The sequence below is a fragment of the Panthera onca genome, chromosome F2 (genome assembly GCF_046562875.1).
Source record: "Panthera onca isolate mPanOnc1 chromosome F2, mPanOnc1 haplotype 2, whole genome shotgun sequence".
Lineage (NCBI taxonomy): Eukaryota > Metazoa > Chordata > Mammalia > Carnivora > Felidae > Panthera > Panthera onca.
This window is the reverse complement of record NC_138356.1, coordinates 33,736,053-33,747,300: the sequence shown is the minus strand read 5'-3', so window position 1 is coordinate 33,747,300 and position 11,248 is coordinate 33,736,053.

Genomic DNA, 11,248 nt, shown 5'->3' with positions numbered 1-11,248 from the left:
GGAATAAATTATAACATAGGTATAAATTTTTGTAGTGTTGATCTCAAAATCTTTGTTTACTATAGGGGTGCCTGGGTGGCTCAGTCCGTTAAGCATCAGAATCTTGATTTCAGCTCATGTCATGATCTCACAGTTGCTAAGATTGAGCCCTGCCTTGGGCTGTGCACTGATAGCAAGGAGCCTGCTTGGGATTCTCCGTCTCCCTCTCTCTCTGAGTCTCTTTCTCTCAAGATAAATAAATGAACTTTTAAAAAGTCTTATTTACTATATATTTCAGTTAATTCCACACAAACCAATATGATTCATGTTTATGTTTATTTGTTCTTGTCCTAAGAATCTAGAAAAGTGTGTACCTCTGGTTTTGGGGAGGGAGGGGTCTTTTGGTTGCTGTCACGGAGAATTCTTGGGCAAAAGAGAATGAGTCCCCTGAGGTTGAGAACTATATCACATTATTCACCTCTGTATCCTACGTAGCTACCACGTTTTTGTAACCTGAGCCCTAGGACACTACCAACTACCCAAGAATTCTCTTTGAAATTATGTGGTCACTAATTCAAATGGAGGTAACCTCAGTTTCTCTTTACAGAAATCAATCACCTAACACATAACGTTGTGCTGAAGTTAGACTTGCTTTTGAGTGTGGGCTAGTTCACCAGCCCTCTGCCCTTGGACAAATTGCGTCCTCTTGCAAAAGTTCCATTTTTTCATCTGTAAAGCTAGGATATTAATAATGCCTACCTCACAGAGTTGTGGGGAGATCATTCATATAAAGGATTTAGCATAGCGCCAAAAATTAGAGCTTAATAAATGTTAGTTATCATTATTACTATCACATGTTTTTGAGCTCCTATTACATGCTTAATGTTTTTAGGTACTATTTAGGCTGTAAAAGCTTTGGTCATCTATCCATTCATCCATTCATCAAATCTATCCAGTACTATTATGTGCCAAGAATCAGTAGAGGGGTACAGCCCCAGATCAACAGGATCCCTGACCCCCTGGAGCTTACATGGGGATGGATAGGGATAGTATACAATAAACAAATTTTAAAAAAAGTGAATTTCCAACAGTGGTAATGACTATGAGGAAAATAAAACAGGAATGAGGTAGAAAATTATAAGGGAAGGGTTGTTACTGTAGATGCAGTCAGTGCTCATGGAAAACCTGTTGAAGGAAGTGCCATTTCAGGAACCATTAAGGAAAGACCTAGGGAAATGTATTTCAGGAAGAGCCAACAGTAAGTGTAAAGACCCTGCTGAGGACATTTCTAGAACAGAAAACTTGTGCTTAGAGCACTGTGAATGAGGAACAGACAAGTAGGTGAAGTTAGAGGCTCGCAGGGGCTGCAGCCTGCAAAACCTTGCAGACCATGTTCCAGGGAAGGACTTTATACTCATTGCATGGGGAAGTCACTAGGAAGTTGTAAGAAAGGGAATGATAAAAACTGCAGCAATAGGGGCGCCTGGGTGGCTCGGTCGGTTGGGCGTCTGACTTCGGCTCAGGTCATGATCTCACGGTGCGTGGGTTCGGGCCCCGCGTCGGGCTCTGTGCTGACAGCTCAGAGCCTGGAGCCTGTTTCGGATTCTGTGTCTCCCTCTCTCTCTGTCCCTCCCCTGTTCATGCTCTGTCTCTCTCTGTCTCAAAAATAAATAAACGTTAAAAAAATTAAAAAAAAAAAAAAAAAACTGCAGCAATATCATATTTCAGAAGGAAAAGGAGTTCAGAGCTTATGTGGTCCAATTCTTTATAGATGAGGAAATCGGCATTAGTTCCCAGAATGCTGCTTGCTGTCCCCCCACCTTCCTTGCCTTCGACCCTCTGACAATGACCTTTCACAAAAAGATCCACACTTACTAAAGTAAGCCACTTCACTTTAATCCAGGCTCTGGCTTTCCTCTTGGCCTCTGAGTTTCTTGACATTCTTCTGCGGTGGGATGGGAGGAAGTGTCACACAGTAGCCCGGGGCCCAGTTTTGTGAGTTGGGATTTGGCTTCCAGGACTTACCCTCTTCGTAATCTTGGATGATTTATGTCACCTCCCCAAGCCTCAGTTTCCACATCTGAAATGTAAAAAGAGTACCCTGGGCTGTTGAAATGGTAAATGGACTAACTCCATTGCGATTTAGTCATGCAAATTAGCATGCAAATTAGTCATGCAAATTAGCATGATGCCTGGTTAGCGATTAGCTGCTGCATTAGGATTCTTGTTCTTGCAGCAGAGACAGAATTGTGCTATGGGAATCGGCTTTGTAAGTAGACAGACCTGAGTTCAGATTCGGGCTGCAACACTCACTTCTTATATCACTGTTAGCAAGCTAAGTAATTCCTCTGAGTTTCACTTACTTTTTTGTAAATTTGTGGGGGAATCCTAGCTCTGGAGCTTTATGACGAGAACTGATGTCTGGAAGGTACCACTTATGGCTCTGGCACTTTTAAAAAATTGAATAAGTAATATAATTATCATGATAGTACTTGCCTTTGTAAAGTAATAGATTGGCTTTTCTGTTTCTCTAGCTTACATGAAGAAAAAAATCACATTCATTTAGTGAACATTTTTGGAGTCCCTACTCATAAAAATAACACCGAAAACTGATCACACTTCAAGCATGGTTCTAAATGTCTCACATAGTCCTACTTTACAGCAAGGGACACTGAGGCATAGATGTAAGTCATTTTGCCCCAGGTATCCACCAGGAAGTGATGGATCCAGGTGTGAAACCAAGAAGGCTTACTGTAGAGTCTGAGCTCTTAGCCATCTGCTACGAGGCCTCACTGAGGACCTGCTAAGCTCCTTTTCCGAGTGTATAAAAGGCTCCTTCCTCGAGGTGTTGTAGTAAAAACGCATTAAGATAATGTCTGCAATACTACTCTGTAAAGCAAAGTTACATCAACATACTGGTCATTTCTAGGGTTTTCTACCAAACCCCCTCTCACCAATAAAGTCACAGGAAATGGCACTAACTCTACATCTAATAAACAGATACGTTCACTTCCCTAAGTAAATTGCTTCTCAGATTTAAAACGTTAGCTCCTTAATGTGTCTTTGATAAATAGTAGCCTTTGAACTTTTCTCTAAGTAATTAAAATTTTTAAGAGTAGTTGGGGATTTCAAACATTGCTACCAAGCTTCCATTTCAACCAGAAATAGAAGGGAAATATTAAGTGGGACAATTACACTAAAAAACACAAATTAAACATTTTAAATATTTTATGTTCTGTGATCACTACCACATGCAGCACCAAGAAATATTCAATTTAATAAGAATAAAAGTCTATCTCATCGCAAAGCATTAGTTCTCAGCTGAGGGCAATTTTGCCCCACAGAGGATACGGACAATGTCTGGAAACATTTGATTGTCATAACAAGGGGGTATGTGCTCCTGACATCCAGGAATCCTGCTAAACATCTCACAGTGCACAATACAGCCCCTTATAACAAAGAATTATTCAATGTAAAATGTTAATAGTACCAAGATCATGAAACTCTGCCTTAAGAGTATCTATAAGGTTATGCTTTTGTGGAAGGTCTCAAAAAGGGTTATACGTGTGTTTAGCAACACGTGAGCCCTAGCAGTGCTTTGCCCATAATGTGCCCTCACTGATTCTGTGTTGATTAGACAATTGCACCTTAAGGGTATTGTTTATTCTCTTAGCTTCAGCATATTTCCAATGATGGCTTTCCTACCAAAATCATGATAGCTTGATTTTGTTCATAGTAGCTTTGTCACATGGTTGAACTTCTCTTTTGCTTATAAATCACCATCTTGTATGGGGAAATTTTTACTTCCTTTTAGAAACAAGAACAACTGAACATTTTCCATGCAAGGGGAATTGTAGGCATCACAAGCAAGTTTTTCCTCCTGATCAAGGGCAAGAGTCAGGATTCCCCAGTGTCATAATTGAAGGCAAAGCATACTTCCCCTCCCCAAATTATCCTACCTCCACCCTCAGCTAATCCCCACTTGGTGAAACAGTGGATGAAACACGGACCCAGGTCAGTGTGGAACCATAGAACAGAACAAAGTTGACCAGCTATGCAGAGACAGTATAGCCCGATCTTGTTAGCAGAAGGTTTCAAACCAGCTATCTATATAGTGCAATGCATACACCCTGGGGTGCACATGATAGGCTACTCCATGGCAGGAAGACAATGTGGGCACTAATATCTGTAGTTATTTTTTCACCTTCTAAAAATGTCTACTTTGTTATATTTTGTAATATGTATAATAGCACAATATGTGTATATAATTCACTTTAAAAAATCCTATGTTGGTGGTTCATGCTCTAAAAGTGTACCCTAGTGACCTGAATCACTCAAAAGGAGTGTGAAGTCCATTGTTGGCCTAAAGGCACAGGTGACCCATAGCCTTGTTTTGTGGGTGGACTGTGCTCTTGGCTCTGTTATCTGTTCCTTCTTTCGAATGGCACGGATATCATTATTGAACATGTATTTCGTGCCCAGGGTACTGGGTACCGTGGTCATGCCTGATAAGCCCTTCCCTTCCGTGGTCACAGCCGTGTTTAGTACAATTTATTTTCAATAATGTTTAGACATTGCCTTTTTTCTTTTTTTTTTAAATTTTTTAATGTTTTTTTTTATTTTATTTTATTTTATTTTATTTTATTTATTTTTTTTTTGAGAGAGAGAGAGAGAGAGAGTTGGGGAGGGTCAGAGAGAGAGGGTCGCAGAATCTGAAGCAGGCTCCAGGCTCTGAGCTGTCAGCACAGAGCCTGACGCGGGGCTCGAACTTATGAACTGTGAGATCGTGACTGAGCTAAAGTCTGGTGCTTAACTGACTGAGCCACCCAGGCACTCCTAGACATTGCCCTTTTCTATTCTATTTTTTTTCTTCTCCTTGATGCTTCTAGGTAGTTCTTTGACTTACTTTTCTTTCTTCCTTACTGGACACACTTTGAAAAGCATGAAATCCTTTCAAAAGGAGGGTTTCTTTAGACACTTGTATATACTTTTAAAATTATATATCAGATACTGAGTGTTTTTGGCCAGCTAAAAGCACCATCCTCTTAACAAGTTGCAGACTTTGTTCTTCACTCCTTGTGGTAATTTCATAATTCCTCTGAAATTCCCTGCTCCTCTGAGGGCCTAATCAATCTTTCATACCAATGAAGCTGCTAAGAACAAGAGGCTTAGTACACCTCACAATCTTGACAACGGGCCCTTTTGAAGAAAAACCAAATTAAAAGGAAGAAATGAGACCTTCTCTGGTGAAATATTATTTTAAAAATCCTTTAAATAAAAAAAAATTATAATAGGCAGTCTCAGGGATTTACATATCAAGTTATGAATTGAGCCACAAAGTACCCCTCCCCGTCCCCCCCAACCACCAACAACAAACAAAATAGACCCTGAGTCTGATTTCTGGTAAATTCGCCATCTGCATAAAAGATTTCCTCAAAGAACTCTCATCTATGTTATAACGTAAGTTCTAGGAAGTAATTACAAGTACATGAGTACGTATGTGGTGTGGATGTCTGTGTTGTTTGAATAGGGCAGGAAATTTACTTGCATTGACCATCTATTATTGGTTGGGGTGGGGCAGAATGTGTTGATTAAAAATGTTTATTGAATTTTCAAAAGTATCACACGTTGCTTATCTCTGGCCATGCCACAAGGATTTGAGTTAGGAAGAGTTATCTTTATGTATGTACCATTACTATGAGCATCTTCACACAAAGCTGAATGAAATGGAAGGCTAAAGTCACTGATGAGAAAATTAAGGCAAACGCATAAAAGTTCAAGCATGAACTCATAAAAGTGTGAATCATGCCAATCAGTATCACCAGAGACCAATGCCACAGGCTCATTGCCAACCTTCAACTCTTCAATTTGCACATTAGAAGCACGAGTGCTAAACAAGATAAATATCCGGGTGGAGGTTCTCCTTTTATATCTCTTAAAACACATCTCTTCTACAAGAAGTTAAGCTCATTTTTAAAATTTAAATTTTCAAATGGTAAGTTTTGAATATATGTGATATGCAACTGCTTCTCCTTTCCCATGAATATTCTCTTTATCGAGAAGTCTGGGTTACACTAAAGAAACTCCTGCATTCCCCCAAGAACTCTTTAAGATACCAGTCTCTGACATTCCCAGGATGAGAATGTAGGTCCCATCAACTCAAGGTCTTAAACTGACATTCAGTATTTTAAGATTCTTATTGTCCCATCCATCCATCCTTCCATCCTTCTTTCCATCCATCTGTTTCTCCCTTCGTCCACAAATACTTTTTGAGTACTGACTGGGTTCCAGGTACAATGTTAATACTGTGGCTTTAGTAGTATAACAAGACAGATAAAGTCCTTATCCTCTTAAAATCTCCCTACCCCAATTGCTTATCTCTGTTCATCTCTCTCTCTCTCTCTCTCTTACTTTCTCTCTATCTCTCCCTATCCCCCACATGCACATGTGATGCTATACATCAACATACATTACAAACAGAATATAAAAGTATTCTTGTTATTCCTACGATTGGTTCCTGATGTAAGAACCTGACCCCTAAATCATCACTGAGTAGCAGCTTCCTTATTGCTAACTTTCTGCCTGCCCCTTTTCCCACTTAGTTCTCAATTCCTCCCAAGACTGTACCCTGCCTTGCGCCTGCTCTGCTTGGCTTGTATAATCTTCCTACCCTTGCCAGGCCCTCTCTGGGGTCTCCAGTGACTGCCTTAGGTCCTCCATTAAACCAATCATACACAGGAGCAAAAGTGTGAATTCTAAAAGCCAAAGTTGCATAGTATTTTCAAATACTTCCATTTGTAATATACTTTCATGGGAGTCAAGTGCCCTTGGGGGATGACTTGCCTTGAACAAATGTAGTTGGAACCATTCAAATTCCAAATGAGTTGAATGAGTATGATAGAAATGTATGGACATGTTGAAACAAAGAATATGTGCATTTAATGGCCAAAATGTTTTCCCTGAGTTTCCAGGCTTCTCTACCTGGAAAAGATTTAAATACAAGGGAGAATTTGATTTTCTGTTTACTGCACAGAGTTGATTCTCACCTGGCTAAAATTAGCTTTTAAATCACTGGGTTTTACGCCTCTGCAGTGCAGTTGGTCCCCTGTGACTGTACAGTTAGACTCGCGCTTACTCCTGCGGATTACCTGTGATATTATCTACCTGGTCAAGTTATCAGGTGGCTGCTATTAAACACCTTCAAATCTAAAGTAGTTCATTAGCTCTCTAGTCATTCATTCTCTTGATCTTAGATTTTATGCCTACGCGGTTGTATTTCCTTTTGTGTAATTGGAGTTGAGTCACCCCCAAATGGATAAACTCTTCTCCCAGGTTGACTTAATGCATCTTGTTCAGGACTTTGAGTTTATGACATGCCCCAACAAGACCCAAATTAATTTCATGGCAGGAGACTTTCTGTATTTGTAATTAGGATAGATTTTCCACTTCATGCAGCACTCCAAGGGACTCTATCCTTTTGAAAGTCAGTAAAACAAAACAAATGCTATAGTTTTCCCACCTCTCCTCTTTGGCTTATTTTCCTGATGTCTTGCCAATCATACCCTTCCTCAGGTAAGATACAGAGTTTCTGGAACAGAACCTTCCTCAGGGAAAATTCTCCGGTCCTCCTCCAAATCACCCCTTATAGCATCGTACTGGTTTTTAACGTGGCCACATCTTGTTCTTCTGCTACTTGGTATCGTGCAAGAGTCATTATCATTGTCAATGCCAAGCACAGAGGGGAATCCATTAGGGGATCCCTTTATAATAACTCCTTTAGCATTATCTGAATTAAGATGTGGATTCATGATGTTATTAATAGATACATAAAGAAAAACATTATTTTAGGTATTGAATAAGCCATATTTCTTTTTCCTGGTTGAAGCAAAATTAATTTATAGAAGAGAATAATTAGCCCCTACTGAGGGTTTTATTACATGCTACAATTATTATTCTAACAAGTTATAGGTTACTAACTCACTTAATTCCTTAAAAAAACTCTCTGAATAAGTACCATTATCATTCCTACTCACAGATGAGGAGACTGAGGCCAGAGAAATGAACTTGCCTGAGAACACATATCCAGCAAGTGTTATATGACATGCACCGAGGCCTCCAGAACACTGAACAGGGCTGTAAAATGTTTGTGTTTAAGTTTTGATTCAACAACTACAGCCTTTAATCTCTTAGGCCTCACTTGTGACTATTAAAATTCTCAAAAATAAGAATCCCTCACCATCTTTTGTAGATAGATACGAATGGTTCATATTAAACATTTGAGAAAAGGAAAAGGAGTGTTCAGGATTTAAAACAAAACAAAACAAAGCAAAAACAAGCAAACAAACAAAACCCCTCATTGCTCGGCAACCAACAGCAAGGGTTCTCATTTCATAGTCGTGTTTGTTCATTGTTTTGCTGCCATCTAGTGACCCAAATGAGAATTAAATACAAACATGATTTTGCCTTCTCATTTGCATTTTAAATCTGTAAGTGCTACCTTAGGGGTAGTTTTTTTAAAAATCATTAAATTTTCAAGGACGCCTGGGTGGCTCAGTTGGTTAAGCCTCCGACTCTTGATTTTGGCTCAGGTCATGATCTCACAGTTTGTGAAATCGAACCCCGCGTTCATCTCTGCCCTGACATCACCAAGCCTCCTGCTTTGGATTCTCTCCCCCTCTCTGTCAGCACCTTCTCTCTCTCTCTCTCTCTCAAAAATAAACTTAAAAAAAAATAAAAATCATTAAATTATTATATATTAAATGGCAAAAATATTACAGTTTTCATTTTCTTCCTTACCTCTTCTCACTTCTTCTTCCTCTACTGAAATAATATTTTGGCTCATGTCCAGGGTTCCTCTTTAATATCAAATAAGAGGAAGTGAGAAGAGAAACTAAAATCTAATTTTGTTTATGTGCTGTCTATGATTTGATTTGGGACTATATGTATTCTTCTAGAATAATTTTATTTGTGGGCTTCCTGGGTAGCTCAGTTGGTTAAACGTCTGACTCTTGATTTCAGCTCAGGTCACAATCTCATGGTTCCTGGGTTTGAGCCCCATATGGGGCTCTGCGCTGACAGTGTGGTGCCTCGTTGGTATTCTCTCTCTTTCTACCGTCTCCTCTCTTCTCTCTCTCAAAAATAAATAAGTAAACATTAAAGGAATAATTTTATTTATGCCAATTCTTATGAATGGCACTAATTTTTCACATGTGACCAAGTCGGTTTATAGTTGATCAATTTCACTCATATTTATTTAATTGCATAAACGAGGATAGTTAGACACTGAAACCTGAAGTTTTACATGTTCTATGACCATTTGGATCAATGGTCATAAGTAGTTATTTACCTCTTCATAAGTATATTGTCTCCCAATTAAAGGGGTAGGATTATAATTTATATAATATATGTTATATTATATATTATATAATATATTTTCACTCTCAACAGTCCCTATACTTACTAACTTCTTGTTGATTATGCACCATTCACAGACTTCTAAGGATATAGCTATCTGAATATTATGACACACTTAATTCAAATTAGTTTCTGTTGAAGTTTAAAAATATCTACGATTACACACTGAAGAATAAAAGTTGGCAGATGCTGAAATATATTCACCACAGCTCCTACCACATCCCCTCTGTAGGTTGTGTGTGCCTAAAATGCAATTGTTTGGAAGCCTATGCGTGACCATGAAAATGATCCATACGCTGTATAAGGACGTAAGTGTGGTTTCAATATTCTAATGAACATGTATAATAACTTAGCATTTTGAGTGCAGAGAGAAAGCTGAAGTTTTAAGTTGGATGATAATTGTGAGCATTGGCAACGACTCAGATTGGGGACAGGGGAGCGGAATATGTTCCAACTGGGAAGTTGTCACCTGAAGCTAAAGAGATCATTTTCCAAGGAGCTCTCAACAAAGATGAGCAAAAGCCTGCATTAGTCTTAATCATGTACAGTAATGGGTTGTTCAAGAAGATGAGTGTTTGTCCTGGGGTCATCGAGGTTCATGACATCATTTATTCACCAAATATTTATTGAATGCTTGTGAAGTGCCAGGCACACTGCCAGGCAATAAGGGGGACATCAGTTTGTAAGACTCACATCTGCACCCCCATGGAACTCACCATCTAGGGAGATAGCCTCTCTTGATTGGACAATTTCCCTTAGAACAGTTCCAGCCTTATTTAGCCTGTGTTCTTGAATAAGGACCCCTGTAGCTGGTATGAAGTTATATATTCCTCCCCTACATAGAGTGTATTCTGGGTACATTTTTACAGTGCTTTAAACATTACTAAGTATCCTGAGAGAATCAGCTTGCATATTACCACTAATTGATAAAAACTCCACACCTCCTAATTTCAAGGGATTTAATTAACACATCCAGTTTGCACTGACCAACCTGGTTTTGCTTCACCCAAGTGGTAATCTATTAAATAACTTTAGTCTCCTGGGACTTTGACTTCCAACATAACAGGACTCTCCTGATCCAATACTATTTTCATTCCTTACGGTTATTAAATTATTGCTATAATTTTCTAATGTAAGTCAACATATTAGCCAGTGATGTGATGAAAGATACATCAAAGCCACTAACTGCAAGACTAGACTTTATGCCTAAATATATTAAATGCTTTGAAGATCTCAATGTATGGACTTTTGTAGCATTAGATTAGTGTCATCCCAGTGTCCATTAAAAAAAATAAGGACATAGGGGCACTTGAGTGGCTCAGTCGGTTAAGCATCCAACTTTGGCTCAAGTCATGATCTCACAGTTCGTGGGTTCAAGCCCCGCGTTGGGCTCTGCGCTGACAGCTTGGAGCCTGGAGCCTGCTTCAGATTCTGTGTCTCCTCCCTCTCTACCCCTCCCCTCCTTGCACTCTATCTCACTCTCTCTCAAAAATAAATAAGCATTAAAAAAAAAAAAAAGGACATAAAAGCTACTGTCTGGTTTGATTCCATTCCTCTTAGCAGCAATCATGGTACTGGCCTGGACCCCAGAATCCTAAACCAACTTTGAGGCTTCTGGTAACTATTCCACATTCTCAAATATATGGTCACACATTCCTCTTCTGGTCTGCAGTTTTCTCCAAAGGCCCTCACTGATTCTTAGCCACTCTGTGAGGGATGTAACATCCAACTCAAATCAGAACCTAACTCTGCTGTCATCACCCTTCCATTATAAAAAACAGAATTACAAAGTTTGCCATTCTTAGTTTTAGTCCGTGTCTGTCATTTATGACCCCTTTCTTCATTAAAAAACACA